The 17,668-nt window shown below is 38.9% G+C and overlaps 1 gene segment (V, D, J or C); it reads right to left on the minus strand.

Moving 5' to 3' along the window:
- LOC102015697 overlaps positions 1-17,668 on the minus strand; it is a gene marked incomplete in the record, with an annotated part of 840,941 nt that overhangs the window by 357,517 nt on the left and 465,756 nt on the right.

The raw sequence follows: 17,668 nt of genomic DNA on the forward strand, positions 1-17,668 counted from the left end.
TGGAGAAGGCACCTTTGCTGCCACAAATAATCAGTTTACTTTTGAATTGCAAGTATATGAACAGATTAAAATAGCTGCCCCAAGGGCTTGGAAGGAACTTCCTTCAGAGGAGGAGATATCCCTTGATTTGACTTTTATTTGTGAGGGTTCTGATGAATCTTTTCAAGATTTTGTGGCACTTATTACAGGTTAGTAGGAGGATTATAAGTGACACAGAGATTAACAAGTTAATAGTTCAATAGTTGGCCTTTGAAAATGCAAATAAGTGGTGTAAAGATGCTTTAGGAGCCCACAAAAGTGGGCCATCCTGGCTGAGATGACTCAAATTTGTGCAGACATTGGCCCCTGATATGTACAGGGGGCTGCCTTAACAGTAGCTATCACTCAGGTTATTAATTCACAGCCTAGAGGACAGGGAAAGAACAGGGTTACTTGTTTCAGCTGTGGGAGCAAAGGAAATTTTGCCCCAAACTGCTCTGCTGTATCTGTAGGGGCAGCACAGCTGCTATCTGTCCCTTTAATAAAACCTTCTACTCTCTGTCCAAAGTGTAGATGGGGATATCACTGGGCCACTTGGTGTGAACTCAAAGTCGATGTGGAAGGCTGACCTATTCTGGGAAAATTCTAGTGGGGCTTGCCCTGGCTATACTAAACAGTGGAGGCACTGTGGCACAAAGGGCTTCCCTGAGACAGTACAGCCTGGCCACAGAAATTCCTTATAATCCTCAAGGTCTAAAAATTGTTACATATGCTCACTATACACTCAAAATTCAATTACAAAAACAAAAGGGAATTCCTCTTTACAAAATTTACACCTCATAATAGACTTCACTAGGCGGTATACATTATTAACTTTTTAAATCCTACTAGGGGTGGAACTATAACAACAAAAAAACAATTCAATCTGGTAAAAGAAAAAAAAAATAGGAAGAGTCCTTTTGAAAAATCTTCACATTGGACAATGGTAGGGACCTAGCCCATACTCACTTGTTATGGAGGGTGTGCTTGTGTCTTTCCAGAGAATGCTGAATGCCTATCTGGGTGCCAGAGCATGCTATCTGGCTGTATCATGGACCAAGAACTGGAGAAGGAGTTGATTCCACCTTTCAAGAAAATGATACTCAGTCTTATGACAGTGATTCCTTGGAGACCATGCCACAACCAATAGACAAGGATGGGGCTAGATCTCACCTGGGGTCAATTAAAGGAATTGACCCAAAATGCCCAGGAGATGGTAACAAAAAATGGGAGTCAAAGGTCTGAGTAGGTGATAGAGTGTGCGGAGATAACCAAGCTGAAGGTTATATGAAAGAAGGGGACACATAAGTTACCAGTATTCTTAAGACAAAATTATAAAAATTATATATTAGTTATAGATAAAAGATTTTATTCCTTCCAAATTCTTCTTATAAGAGGTCTCTGCTATTGACCTACAAGTAATTCTGGCTAGTCTATTTGTAATTACAAATTTCTAAAATTGTAAAAGTTATTATAATTTAATTTGATCAAAAATATATTTTAGTGCACTCTGATTTTATAAGATCTGTTTGTTTGTAAGATCTGTCTGTTTGTCCAGTTTGTTAAGCTCTATACTGGTTTATTTGTCTGTTTGTCATATCCATGAACAGCTTTTTTTAATTTGAGCTCCACTTTTTTTTCTTTTTTCCTCTCTTTTATATTTTTGGATCATTTGTTCAAAAATTTAATTTGGTTTATGGATTTAAAAGGCATGCTTCCACCTGGGTTGCCAGCTGGCCAAAATGATAACAAATTTGATTTTTTCATAGGTCATCAAATAAATTGTTAAGATAATTAAACAAAAATTCCTTAAGGTGGGGAGAAACTATTGGATAGGACTTCAGTTGATGAATAAGTAAGCAGTTATCTGGAAACATTATCCAGTTCTTGTTCATTAATAGAAGGCTGCAATGATCTCCATAGCCTTATGGGAGTCACCCCAATAATTGTTGTTAAAAGTATATTATAGTAAGATGTTTACATTGGTCATTGTCAAAAGATTAGGTTTTCTAGACAATAAGATTTTTGATTTAAAGATGTTCTGGCACAAAGGTTTTCATATGGCTATGACAATTGATTGTTATTATTCTTGTGCTGTATTAAATGTGTTGATTCCTGCAGATGTGTAGGTCTTCCAAAGTGTGGAACAAGGATTGCTTATAGTGATAGACTTTTCTTTCAGATTCAGACATCCGCCTTTAACAAAATCTTATGTGATCTACATCCCATTAAATATCAACAAGTTAGGTTAAAGTTTCTTATGTATTAGATAGAGGTGATTGATTTAAAAAGCTATACTATGTCAAAATGAAAATTTAAGTGTGTTATAAAATGTCATCATGATTGTCATGCTACAATATTATGCATGGTTTTGATTTCTAATTTTCTGTGTTAAATATGTAACCGTTGTTTGTTAACATTCTATAGGGATTCAAATATTAGAACATTTCATGATTGTTAGAAAATAGTGGTTGTATTTTATGTTCTAAGGTGTTTGATATTCAGTTGAGAGTAATATTAAACTTACTGCCTTCATTACAATGTAATATTGTCAATCTTCTCTTCTAGATGTTTAACAACTGAGGTTTAGAGACCAAAAATTAGAGAGATAGGTGAGCTAAGAGTATAGCCAATATTTTTGCTCTAGCTCTCCGAGGTCAATGAGGACCCAGGACATAACAGAACCTCTTCTGTGGCTCCTATAACTCAGTGAGTCCCTGGTCTTCTTACCAAGGAGATTTTGGGACCACAGAGAAAAGTGATCAATGATGTATAGTGTGCCTAAGGAGTGTCACTAGAGAGAAAAGTCTCCCAAACTTTCACAGAAAGCAACTTGGTCAAGCAATAGCCATGACTCATTCAGATCGCTGACACTGACAAAAGTACTAAGAGGTGTTATACATGATTCCAAGATAATCCCGAGGCAACTTAACTGACCTTGATAGACAGCAAGAGATTAATCATAATTAATACAGGTCTCAACTTAACTTGATTTTGAACATCCTGAAGAGAAGTATGACTACAAGAGGTATAAAGCAATGCCATCATAATATGCTAGCTATAAAAGAAACTCAAATCACTAACACTCTTTGACAATTTCCAGTTACACTGGTAACTGACTACTGTTAAGGACTAATGGGCTACATAAGATTAATTTGCTGAACACAGGGACTTAAAATCCTTGAACTGGAAATCTTCAACCTAAATGAGTAAGTTCACTGAGAATAAAAAGGGTTCAAATATGAGAAGGTCTCCTATGGAGTCCTCCAAACACAGTTCCTCCAACTTCAACTGACCTCCCATTGTTTGCAACTACAAAACAGAATAGGGGGAGAGATACAGGGACTGGCTGAAGCTGGAGACTGATCACATATGTGAGGCTGCAGTAAGGCTGGTCCTGAGAACAAAGAGCACCCAAGGCAGGCCACATGAACAAGCTGCTCCAGTCCAGAGAACACCAGGAACCCAAAGCAATCCAAGCAATGGGTTTCTAGGCAAAGGGGTGTCATATGACACCAACCTGCCAAATGTATAAACCAGTGCACTATGGTGGTTGAGTAGTTTCTTTCCTCCCATCCAGAGAGAGGGCTCCACCTGATCCCAGCTTTCTGAATCTTATCTTCATTTCTTCACCTTCTTGCCACCCTTCACAGTCCCTAGCCTAGGAAGTTTGACAGCCATGCAAGCCATAGAAGCTCCTGGCTGAGTTTGCCTTAAGTCTCAGAGGAGACTTTGGCATTGGATTTTTAAGTAGTGCTGAAACTTTTAGGACTCTGGCAACTCTAAGAGATGGACTGAATGCCTTTTGAATAAAGGGATGTGACTGAGCATTTTGGGGACAGTGATGGAACATTATGCCTTGTATCTAGATGTCATGCCAAAGTCTCATGCACTCATAGGTTGGGGGTTTCTAAGGTGGCTGGATTAAGATGTGTAAATGTGTATTAACAGTGCGATACTGGGGCGAAGGGGGGTAGATAACGGAAGTTCCACTCAGTACAGATGGCACCAATCAATAGGTTTGTAGCCAATTTGCAATAAAAGAGAAAGGCAGCCTAGCTCTTGCTGCTGCTCCTGCTTGCTGCTTCATTATCCCCTGCCTGTTTTCCATGGATTATTTCTCCCCTTTGATGTCCCCTTGCCATGCCATCGTGACTTCAAGCCAGCCAACTATGGACTGAAACCTCTCCAAACTGTGAGCAGAAATAAACCTTTCCTCCTTTAACTTTGAGTGTAGGGTATTTTGTCTCAGCAAGGATACAAGTAACTAAGACAATTATCTAAACCATTGCGTTGGCATTAACTTGTTATAGTGCCAATATGGAAACTAATCCAGCAGGACATAATTTTGAGGCTTCCAGTTCCTAACTTTGTGGCCATAACTTGGCCTGAGCCTGGTTCAGAGTAAAGCTTGTGTAAAGAAGAGCCGCACAATAGAGACATATTATTAGTCACATTATTTGAGCATTTGGATCCAATTTTTTCTGACATTAATCTGAAGTTTTTATTTTATTAGCTAACAAAAAATTTTTTGTGTGTTTTATTTTTTGCTTCAGGTACTTTGATTTGGATTTCCTCTTACATTCTTACAGTTTTTCATATGCTTTTTCAAAAAAGAATTACAGTGCAAAAACAATGCTTGCTTGTAGAAGTTATTCATGAGGAGGTTATGTTATATTGTTAAGATATAAAATTGTTATGTTATATTGTTAAGATATAAAATTTAATATAACCATGGGAACTCATGCTGTAGGAAGGTATTTATATGAGAAAGCATTCAGAATACATTAGTTACTCAATGTCAGAAAAAAAAAACTATGAAGAGAGCATTCACAGTAACATTCAACCATAGGGAAAAATAAGTTAAAAGTTACAAAAAGTGTTTCCCTCAGAAAATTTAGAAATTCCATTTAAACTTCTATATTTTTCATTGAATGTCTTTTCTATACACAGAATGACATTTGGAACGTTTATAACATTACTAACAGAAATTCTGTTTTAGATTTTAAATTTAAAATATAATTCTAAATTGTAAAGAAACAATTTAAAGTGTAAATATTTCCAAGCTAAATAATTATAAGTAAATGTTAAAAAGGCACAAATTTCCTTTGTGGAAATGACAATAATGGTTATTTTTACATTTAACTACTACTAACAAAGACAAATGACATTGATTGCATCTTTCAATTACTATCTTTGAAAAAGTAAGAATAGCAGTAAATGCATGTCCAAAACAGCATTATTTTCATGCAGTACCTGTCTTATATTTTATCTATGTATGTCTTAAATTAATAAGATGGAAACTAAGGCATTTTTTCACCTTTTGGGAAGACAAAGAGTCCAGTGGACACATACACTATATGATTCAAGCTAAACTCCCTTAAATTTAATTCCTTACATAAAATTAGGGTATCACCAGTAACTATAGCATAGATTTATTGGGATTACTAAAAGAAATAATGTATGTTATGTACCTATCTGAATGTAGGGCACAGGTACATATTCAATAAATGTTGGCTACTATTATTGTTATTACCAAAAATGTAATTACTATAATTTTTCAACATACTACATCACCCTATGATATAGCTTGAATCCTGAAAGGACATAGGAATGCAAGAATTTGTAACTTTTAGTTTTTCATTTTTAATGAGGAAAATGCAATCAATTAATTAATTTCATTTGAAAAACTTTTAAAAACCATACCTGTGAATTAAGAAATGTTGTAGGCACTGTTTCTATGGAAATGAATAAGATTCAGTCCCTGATAAATTTACTTTTTTGAGTGGAAACAGTGAAAAACACACTTACTAAATATCACAAAGGATTAGGTTTGCTGCATTAGAAGTATGCTTGGGGTTTCAGTTAGGACATAGAGGAGGAAGTGGTCAATTTTTCCTGGGCAAGAGACTCAGGACAAGAATGCAGAGAAGGGAGCAGCCTGAGAACATCTAAACAGTGCCCAGTAGTTAAGTGTGGTAGGCATTTGATACTGCGGGAGTAGCACTGGCAGAAGCATGGAGGTGGGAGATGATCTCATGGGCTGAGATGATAGGAGTGGACATGGGACAGGGGATGGGACCATGCTAATGATGATACCGAATTGCTAAGCTGTGAACTAATGAATTCATTGGTAAGTGATCCCATGCATGGTAGGTGCAGGACACACAGTGGTGGTCTCTGCTTTGATGGGACTGTCACTCTGATTAGTCACAGATGCCTCCTCTGGAAAATGGGCTTTATTAAAGGGAAAACTGTCATGGTCTGATTTTTATGATAAGAAGAGCATTCAGGTGGCTGTGTAAAGCAGTGTTTGAAGAGGGTGAAATTGAGGGCAGAGAGACTAGCTGAATGTTTATTAATTCAGATGAGAGGAGCTGAATAAAGACTGGGATCAAGAACGGAAGGGAGAAGCAAGCTTTGATATGTGGCTTGATATCTGGTTTGAATTTATAATCTTGGTGACTAATTGGGCCCAAAAGGTGAAGGGGAAGATGAAATCTGAGTGGCTTGAAGTGATCTCCCTTGTAAGAGTGGTGCTTTCACTGAGTGAAGGGCTTAATCTATTTTTTCCAACCTAGCAAGAGCTTAGGGTGCTGACTTCAGCTGGAATGTTGTGCTCTAGAAGCTGATATTCTTGGAGTGAGTGGTGGAAGTGGGTGGGTTTTGAGAAATGATTCGGTAATTTGAATTATTTTGATTCAGCAGTTTGTCCTTGGCCTCTCCCAATCCACTCATTTCCAGTCGTTCACTCTAAACATAGGACTGCTGACCTAGGCTCTGGACCCTACTGCTGAACTTAATTTCGCCTGCACAAGTGTCTTCTCCACCTCTCCTGCATGTACTGAGGTGGGCAAATTGCATTAAATGTTCCACAAGGAAACTTAATAGTAAAAGAGGTGTGTTGTGGGGAATTGTAGACATAAAAAGATGTTGGCATTGTTTTTTCCATTTTACTTTTACTTTTCCCTTAGTGTTTAACAAAGTGAATCCTGGCAGGGACCAGGCATCCCCCATTTCTCAGGCATGTAAAGTGGTGAATCTGGCCATGATAGCTACTTGGTCTCACCTTTAGACCCCTGGCTTTCCTTAATTGTTACATCCTTCCAGGTTACACCTTCTGAAACAGTTACATACTATAGCATCTCCTCAGGTTAGAAAAGGGAGAAGCCAGGTTTAAAGTCAGGAGGGAGGACCGGTAGATCAACTAGGAACAATGAGGTACATATAATGTAGATTTTTGGGACTTTTATAACTAGAAAGAAATAATAGATGCGTAAAAACCACACTGGTCAGGCTGTAAGGTAGAAGATGGGGAGATTCACCACACTGGAAACTCAGCAACAGCAGATTTTTAAAAATGTGCCTGAATCACAAACAGATGAGGAAGGGGGCTGGGGATTTAGCTCAGCGGCAAAAGCGCCTGCCTGGCAAGTGCAAGGTCGTGAGTTTGGTTCCTGGTACCGGAGAAAAACCAAAAATAAAAAATAAAAAATAAAAAAAACAAACAGATGAGGAAGGAAAACCAGAGAACAAAAATAAGGTTTGTATGGCAGGTGAAAAATTTAGTTATGTGCATGTTGACTGTGAAATGATTGTGGGGCATGCAGATAGATAGTAATAAGAGTAATTAATAAAGTGAAAGACCAAGACACATCCTGGAAGAACAGCTTTGGATCTAGCTGTGACATTTGTTGTCTTTCAGTGACATTTGGAGTGTCTGTCCTGTCCTGTCCAACACACAGGTTGTGAGGGTCAAAAGAACATATGTGAATGTACTGTACTGTGCAAAACTATAAAGCTTGGGTACTTCCATTATTTTACTGCTTTTTGAGAATTATGCCTTATAGAACCACCTCTGTGTTTCCCACAGTAAGAGAGAATATTTTTCTGCTGTGAAGAAGATAATGACTTGCTCATTATGTTTCTTTTATTCCACCCCCCAGCTCCTGCACAGATGCTGAGGTCTGAGGTTTTTGTCAGCCTCTACCCGGTGTGCGTATCACTGTGTGTTCCATAAGGGCACAGAAGTATGTGGCAGCATCCCCCAGCTCTGAGTCTGAGATCTTGAGACTGAAGGACTTGGCTGCTTTCTGGAAGTTCACAGAGAAGCGACCCTCGGTTGCATTCTGCTGCTTATAAGCCTCTTGGCGAATAATGAAAATCATCTGCCCACTGGGAGGTTGCTTATACCAGAATAGATAATAATTACTATCTGTAGTGTCATATATGCAGTCCAGGGTTGCTGTTGTCGCCTCTTGAATGGATATATCTGGTTGAGACTGAGTGATCTTCTGGGCCACACTGACTCCTGTGAGAAAGAGGAGAGAGAGGACAATATTGCAGTGCTGTATTGGAGAGAGAAACAGACTCACAGGCTGGTTCCCACCCCCATCCACCTTTCTCTTGGATTCAAGCTTTGTAAACCATGGTGACTTCTTGATTCAAGCTTTGTATTAGATCTTTCCCCTGCAGCTGGACCCAATGAAAAGATTAGATCCCTGTGATGTTAATCTTTTCCCCTACTTCCCAGTCGAGTTGAATACTAGTAAAAAGCAAATATATTGCTTTCTTACCAAGAGAGATGGAGACCACAAGTACCCACAGCAAGCTGGGACGTGCCATGCTGGTAGCTCTTTCCTGTAGGGTGAGAGATCTCATGTTGTGACTTGAGCCTAGATATCAGCTGGCTCCATGACATCACCACTTCAGAACAGGAAATGACTGTATGTGGGTGGGCTGACTTCTCACTTAGCAAAGCTTATCAATATGTTTCATCTTTAGCTTTAGAGAATAAAACTTTGAGTATGGGGCTGGGGATATAGCCCAGCGGCATAAGTGCCTGCCTGGCCAACGTAAGGTGTTGAGTTTGATTTCTGGTATCAAAAAAAAAAAAAAAAAAAAACAAAAAAACTTTGAGTATGATATCAAATGAAAAAGGATGTTGTCAGAACTATAACTTATTCTGGGATAAGAATGAAGAGGAAAGGAACAGATAACTTGTTTTTGTGAAGACACCATTTAAGAAAAGAATGAGATGAGGGGGAAGAGGCAAAGTTAATGTAATGATTTGAATTTTCCCTATAAGCTTTCTTTTTTCTTTATTCTCCTTTCACTTTCCTTTCTTCCTTCCTCTCTTCCTTCCTTCCTTCTCTCTTTTCCTCTTTCCTTTTCCCTTCCTCTCTCACTCTCCTCTCTTTCTTTCCTCTCTGACTCTCTCTTGAAGTCAATATTATAAAATGATCTCTATGTTTTGATAACATCAGTATTGGTCATATTATTATTTGATCAATGCTGCATTTTAATAATTTTGAGAAATTAGATGATTCTGAGGAATGATTAAAAGTGATGATGGCAGCAACAACAACACTCGCATAGTTCAGAGAAAATTGGAGCCAGAATGTTGACATCTAACTGTACTATTATTTGCTGAATATTTTTCTTTTTGAGAGGAACATCAGGCTTTGGCTGTGTCAGGGAGCTTTACAATAGTGGTGGCAAAAGTTCCTGTGAAGAATTTTGTGCACTTTTCTTAATGACTTTGTGAAAGAAAAATAAAAAATTAACATAAAATTCATTTGAGGACGTTCTCTGTTGCACACCTGACAGCTTTCTATTGGCATCTCATTTTTCTGCATATACACGTTTCTAACAGAGAGGAAAGGTCAGGAATCGCTGCCCTCATTTTATAGAAGAGGCAACTGAGCAAAAATGAAAACTCACAGTACGCGGAACCGTTAGTCCAATTTGCGTGAATTTTCCCCGCTTGCTAAATTTGTGTCATCCAGCCTTAGACAAGGCCATCTCCATAGTCCAGCTTTATGTGAACTTTCCTCTCTGTAAAACAATAAACTGCATAAAAGACCAAATTAAAAGCATTCCTGTGTAGGGAGTAGTGACCTTCACCTTCTTTTCTGGCTAATATTTTTATTTAGAAAATGTAATAAATAGTGGGCCTTGCTGAAAGTGGCACAGTTCTTGCTGTTTTTCTTTTCTCAGAGTACGTGTGTTTATTTCATTTTTTATTGATATTTATTTTTATTTGTATACATATTATTGTATTTTTGTGTACATAATTATATGCATTTGGGGAATGTATATTTATATAATTTTTTGATTATTCTTTGATGTATCCTCTGTACTTGCCCTTGCTCTTGTTTACTCAGTGATTAAATTTCTGTCCTATCTATCATCTTTTTCTGGCCAAAGTCACAGAAAAGAGGGTAAATATGTTATGTTTTACAATTTCCCCTTCCCAATCTTTATGAAAACCTCTAGACATGATTTATTGCATTCCTTTTCAGTCTCAGCCCCGTTAGGCTGTGAATTCACCAAGGAGCATCTCAAGAATAAATGTATTCCTGTCTCTTGCCTGGGCTCACCATGCCTGTCATGTCACTGGGGATCCCAAGCCAGAGGATCAGTTCTGCTGTGTAGAGTTTTTCTTGGAACTCAGGGCCCTGGACAAGCAGAATTTAAGTATCTTATGTTCACCAGAGATCTCAAGCTTCTATATAGTTAATTAAGTTATTGAACTCTGCAGATCAAATAAAATGATGTACATGAAAGGCCTTTAACTGGGCAAACGATATAGTTTTTGGTGGATAGATAGCGACTGTTTTCTACAATTAGAACCTCTCTGGGCAGCCTGAGAAATTCCAGTGTTCTCAGGTCAGCAACTGCTGTGACAAATACTGCCTCAGGATTGCTCACCAGAGTTGGACTATAACAAGTCAAACTTGAAGAAAAACATGTGACAGTCAAGTGCCTACTACCATGTTCTCACGGCAGAACTTCTATAGATGCAGAAAGTATGCACAGCAGCAGTCAATGGCATCAGAGGAAGAAGCTGCTCCCGATGTCAAATTCCCTCTGAGCTGGTGGGTGTCCCCAGTCTTGATCACTCGCATATCTCATCTTAGCTCTAATGACTCTGATTCATCATATGCATTCACAATTTTCCCATCAGAGGTGATGATGGATATTATTTAATAACCTGCAGAACAGGGGTCCTAATGTAGAGTGCCAGAGAGATGAATTTGAATTTGAGTGCTCTCCAGGGGACATGGTTCCCTATGGCTCAGAGGCAGGTGGCTGAGTCTCTTGGCCGGGTGGCCTTGGAGTGCAGGAAGTGGTGGAGCTGGCACTTCAGTCCTGAAGGAAGTTGCTGCTATTTTTTGTACTGCATAGCTTAACTAAGAAGAACAGGAAGAAAGGTGCCAGATTTATGCTAGATATGTTTCACTCTTTACTTGTGGGTTTGAGATACTGTTCAAATAATTACAGCAGACAATAAAATTCTTTCCTTCTTGGGTGGTCAGTTAGGAAAGATTTCCCTCTTGCTTCACTTAAGCTAATTTACTTAAAAAGATAAAGTTAAAAGTTAGATTCACAAAATTCATTTCTTTTTTGCATCCCATCTTCAAAGGACAGAGTTCAATCCTCAGAGTCCTCTGGTCCTCCGGGTTCCTGATGATCTCAATGCTCTCAGCTCACGTCCAGGAGAAAGCTCTGGGATCATGAATGTAACTCCTAGAAGCACATTGCTCTTCCCTATGGTAGACTGTCCAAATTCGTGCAAATCTCAGCGTAGACTTTGGAAATCTGACCTAGACTCTTCAAATAAATTAGTTCGTTCCAGCTCTTTTGTGTGTGTTAGGAACGGAAAACATTCTTTTTTTTTTTTTTTTTACGGAAAACATTCTTTAACACGACACAGGCTGTTGCAAAGAAGCGCTGTGAGGGAGCAACCATCGCCCTCTTGAGGTCAAAGAGACAACTGCCCAGGCAGGTCCTGACGTTTACTCTTTCTAAAGGGAATTATTTGATTTAGCGAAGACGTTTGTTCTGAAAGTAATCTGTTTAATATGTCGCAGATTTACACTTACACTAAATAAAAATAAATCGACATGTATCACTTTCCTTTTATCCCTGCATTCTTTAATCTGAGCTTTTATTATGTCTCCTCACAGAAACCTTCCATGTTAGAACGTACTTAGTTTCCCCTTCACGTTCTTTCAGGAACACAGGATGGTTATAAAATAAATTTTAAGCATAATCTTGGACCTTTATTAACAGTTATTACGTGACTAACACCACTAAGTGGGGCAGTGGGGAATGTTGAAGTGCACAGGAAGTATCTGTTCTCATAGATCATTCTATCCGTTCTCACAGGTTGTTCTATCCCTTCTCATAGATGGTAATTAATGTGCTGGGGGAGGTATGCGGGTGTCTGGAAACAACAGCAAGTGGCTGAAGACATCACTAAAGAGTCAAGCTGTTATGAATTCAGTGCTGCATGATATTGAAAGAGAAGGAATTACATGATTTGTTCACTATCAGAGAGGAACTCCTGGAGGAGAGCAAACTTTAAGGTGAGCATTACAGGATGAATATAACTTTATCAGACTCAAATATACACAAAAAGGAAATCTGTAAGGGGAGAATGACCAGTGGAGAAATGGTGGAGTCAGCAATGAACTCAAGTTGCCTAAATGTTGATGAAGAGAATAGACCCCTGAAGGAGTGGTATGTTTGGAGAAGAACAGGGAATGAAATTTAAATAATAAGGTATAACAAGAGTGACTATATCCAAGAAACAGATTCAGTGAGAACTTTAGATTTTGTCAGCAAAGTTTTTAGCAGTGGAAAAACACGATCATATGTACGTAGCGACTGGAGTCTGGCAAACTGGATCTGCCTCACTATCTTCTGAAAACAGAAATCTTTAACAATTAATCACGCAAGTCTCTCCCTGACTTTATTGCTGTGTTGTAGAGGCTGGTAATGCAGGCAGTAAGAGAATTTACCAGGACTAGCGTAAGGAAAGAAAAGATTTATAGAATGTGATTTATAGAAAGATTTATAGAATGTGCTACTGAGAGGGGGCAGTGGGCAGGAGAGTTCTGCCCAGAGGAGCAGCGGCAGGGGGCAGTGTAGGCTGGAAGAAGGGAGTGGCTCATTTCGGTACACTTGGGAAGAGCTAGTGAGCTATAGATTAAAGAATGTGGGAAGGAAAGTTTGTAGGAAGATGGGAATAAGACTTTGTATTTGTCTTCTCTGAAGTGTGAAGAGGTGTTACCCTTAGGTAAGATTTTGGTGTCGGGGCATAGGGTAATATAATAGCCACTCTTGTTAGGGAAGGAGTGCTAATGGCTGCTTTGCTGTAAGTTTTTTTAGAACAGCTCATTCTCATGTAGGGCACACAACTCTGATGTGTGTCCAAATTGAGGTGATCTTAGTTACTTTTCTTACCGCTAGGGCAAAATACCTGACATTCAAAGTTAGAAGAGGAAAAGTTTATTTAGCTCATGGTTGGTAGAGGTTTTAGTCCATAGTTGGCCGGTGCCAAAGCAAGGTGGTAGGTGGCATGCCAGAGAGGTATCACAAGAGAAACAGATCATGGGAAGGCAAGAGGGAGCCATAAGCAGCAAGCAGCAGCAGCAGCAGGCTCCCTTTTCCTTTTATCCCATCCAAGCTACAAGACTTTTGAGTTGTGCCAACCACACCTAGAGTGGGCCTTCTTGTTATACACACCCAGAACTATGATAAAGCAATTGGTGGACTAATCCACCACCATACACCCTTAACACCAGTATCATACAGCCTAGATCCAGCCAGCTGCAAAACGTCCCATTGATGAGTGTATGAGGCTTTGGAGGGGCATTTAGATACGAGTCATAATAGAGGCTGAAATGACCTCTCCCTGATTTTTAGCACTCCACTTACTGGTTATCATCAGCCCAATGAAGTTTACTTGTACCTTCCTCTTTTTTTTTTTATTAATTTCTCAAGAATCTCTATATTAGTTTGGTTTCCACCAAATAGAGACAATCCAATATCTCAGGTGAATGAGGTAGTTTATTTAAGAATCAATCATAGGAAGCAGGAGTGAGAAAGTGAGGAAGAGCAGTACTAGGGTTTGAGTCTACTGGGATCTTATGAGAACGAGCAGGATGGCTTTCAGAATTGTCTGCTTGAAGGATACGAGGCCTGTTCCTTTATCCAATGACTTTCTCTCTGTGGGCTTGTACTTGCTTGTGGGAATGGTAACTCCCCTGTACTTTCAGGCTGTGCTTACCCATGGATGGCAAGAGCTTCTGAGAGATCGGAGAATATCTGGGGTAGGAAGTAAAAAGACACAGAGCACGTGCCTAATGTTGGATGTCATCAGGTTGAGGTGAGTCTGAGTTCTCCCAGCATTGTTTACCAGGACTATGGCTACAGTCAGAGATAGACACTTGGGGCATGAGATAACTATTACAGCCTCCTTTTGCACTACTCAGTTGTGTGCTTGCCCTATATTTTTTCCACTGTGTTACTGAGTCTTTAAGGTTGTGGCTGGTTGCACTCTATTAGCAGTATTTAGTACTGAAAGGTTGCATGGCCTGAACTTTAATCTCTACTGCATTCATGAGCATTAAGGTCACAACTGACAGTCATTTTCTCCCTCTTCCACTGCCCTCTCAAGACTTCCTTCCACTTTGATGTTAGCGGGCCTTAATTACTTGCCCAATAGACTGGCCCAAATCTTCACTGATGAAGGGTTACCCTTCTTGAGCACTTGGTTCTTTTCAGACATGTTTACATGCCACTTGCTGTTGTTACTGCCCATGGAAATGTTAGGAGACAATCGCAATGCATTTCAGAGACATATTTTCTTACTCTCATTCTGCCACAGCAACCTGCTCCTCCATGATAGTTGGGGTCATTCTTAGTCTATTACCTCCTCTGCCTGGTGGACCATCAGTACAAGCAGTGCACAGGGAACTAGGCTGCAGTCTTTGCAGTGTGCTCGGTGGAACTCTTTCATAATTCCCCAATGTAAGCAGTTTTTCTCTGGAAACTAGGACTGCTAAACCAGCAGACACTTGGGTTATGGAAAGTTGAACACAAAATATTGCAAATGGGTTATAGGGAGAGATGTGAGAAGATTCTATTTTTGGTTTCCAAATTTGTGCCTCAGTACTATAGATCATTCAGGGTTTAGTGAATATTATTGATTCCTGGAAGATGACATTTTAAACACTAAGGTTGTTGCCCATCAGCTAGCTCCATAGATGAACCCTTAAGAAGGTAATAGATTTAACATTCTGAAATGGAGTAAAGATAGGCAGCAAAATATTGTTTCTCTGGCTCATGGAATTGCAACGCCTGGAAAACAAGTTGCTGAAGAAGAAAAGAAGTAGATCTCTGGGGATTGGTAGTGAACCAAAAGGAAAATTAGAAACCAATAGGAAAATTAGAAAATTAGAAAGTGAACCAATTAGAAAATTAGAAAGTTAGAAATTCACACATAAGAGAGGTTGGAGAAATAGAACACAACAAACAGAAAAGAACAAAGCAGTTGGGAAAGCTAACCCTGGTTCCTGGGGAGGGCACCGTGTCTCCTATGTCTCCTAACACAAAGTAAGTTGAGAGAGGTTTGGCAGCTCTCAGGGGAAGCAGTGGAGGAGGCCCGGGGTGCTCGCCCCAAGAAAAGCCCAACATTGTAAACTGTAAAAGTAGCATAAGATTTTACTCTGAGCATTAACTGTTCCTTTCAATAAACCATTAGACATCAGCAGTACAATTATCCCAGCTACCCATATATATTTTTTCCCTTCTTTCTTTCTTTTTTAAAAAAATTTCTGACCAATTTTGCATGCTGATATCTGGTAATCTGAACAACTAATTTGAAGACAACAATATGCAATATAACAAGCATTAGTGAATTCCAACCATCTTGTCTAGTGAAGCTCTGTATCATTTCTAATGGTTTTAAAAATATTTTTAATCTCTTTAATGGTTTGATCAATCTTGCATTCTTACATCTGGTAATCTGAGCAACTTTGTTGATGATAACAACATGTAATATAACAACCACTGCTAATTCTTATCATTCTGTATCATTTTTATTGTTTTTACTTTGTTTTGTTTTTGTCTATGTTGTTGTTATTTTGTTATTGTTTTATTCTCCCTAAAATTAAAAAAAAAGATTTTACTTTGAAAATGACTCCTGTGTGGCAGATTAGAATTTAAGAAGAAATCCAGTGTAACACCTCGCATATTTGACAATGTATAATCAAAAACCATTTGGGGAAGAGGTTAACTGTTTTTTTTTTTTTTTCCCCTGGTACCGGGAACCGAACTCATGACGTTGCACTTGCCAGGCAGGTGTTGTGCCACTGAGCGAAATCCCCAGTCCCTGCGCTAAATCCCCAGCCCCGAGGTTAATTGTTCAACACTAATTGTTTAACAGGCAAACTGCACTTCAGAGTTTTAGGAGTTGCCCTATCACAATGACTAGGTGGCAAAGAGAAAAGAGAGTCTTGGAGAGGTCACTGGCTAGACAGACTCCCTGAGAAGTCTGAGCTTAGGCTGGGAAGGTCACAGAGGCACCAGTGTTCACAGTGAGAAGCCAGATCAGTTGTATGTGGTTTTTAGTGGGACTAGAACTGAAAGTGCCTGCATTAAGTCCGGCAGACTGCCTGGCCCCTTCTACTCCTGCCTTGCTGTCTCCATCTAGCATAGCATTCAGTGGTCTATGTGGTCTTGTCAGTATGATCAGGGACACACCTCATCTTGAACGATGGCTGTGCTTAGGGTGTATGGACAGAGGGGGTGGAGGAGAGAGACACCTCATAAACCACAAATTTTAAAGCTAAGTGGATAAAGTCTTTAGTAGGGGCACACAGAGCAACACGAAACACGGGAGAAGCTGTAGTGATTGTGGAGCTATGGCAAATGCCACTGACCATCCATACATAGCAGAACAGGTGAGGCGGGATTCAACATTCACACATAAGAATGTGTGTGGAAACAAAATAGGTCTTAGCAGTGACTTGCTATTCTTTCCCGTGTCTGGTGGATTCCAATACTGCTGACTCTGGAAAGAAGCAACTCATTCAAAAACATGGGGGAATTATTTTGACTCATTTTTCTTTTAGTGTATTTGGATTTTGGATTTTTCTTTCTTTCTTTCTTTCCTTTTTCTTCTTCTTTACCCCCTTATTTTGCTCTCTACCTTCTTGTTCTTTTACTTGTTTGTTCTGTTCTATCACTTTTGTCAAGTTCAATTAATTTCCTTTAAATTCTTAATGAGATCCTTTATTTCACTTTTCTCTCCTCCTTTTCATTTTTTTGTTTTGTTTTTACTTTTTGAGTTTTACTTCTTTCATTTCCCCTTCCTTTTGTTAAATTTTTCAATCAGACTTTATTGATACATTTTAGATATACATAATGATCACACTCATCATAGAGAATTTGTATTCATACATGATATAATTTGATTCTTTTTCTCCTTTCAACCCCTCCTCCCCTCTGCATTTACAAAAGCTTTGTTTCCATTTTTTCCTTTTATCAATGTTTTTACTTTTCTCTTCTTTGCTTTCTGCATCCCCCCTCGTTTGCTTCCCTCCCCATTTGAACATTTTCTTCCTATTTCTAATACACAACATACATTTTGGTTCTTATTTACACTTCTGGTTTCTCATACCACAGAAACAGAGTGGTATTTACATGTGTGTCCAATTTATTTCACTTAAGAGCATGGCCCCAGGGTGCACCATGTATCTAGGAATATCTCAAGATTATCTTTCTTAATGGCAGAATAATACTCCATTGTATATAAAAAAAACCACATCTTCTTTATCTATTAACCAGCTGATGG

This window comes from Chinchilla lanigera, unplaced genomic scaffold, assembly GCF_000276665.1.
Source record: "Chinchilla lanigera isolate Chin_1 unplaced genomic scaffold, ChiLan1.0 scaffold00008, whole genome shotgun sequence".
Taxonomy (NCBI): domain Eukaryota; kingdom Metazoa; phylum Chordata; class Mammalia; order Rodentia; family Chinchillidae; genus Chinchilla; species Chinchilla lanigera.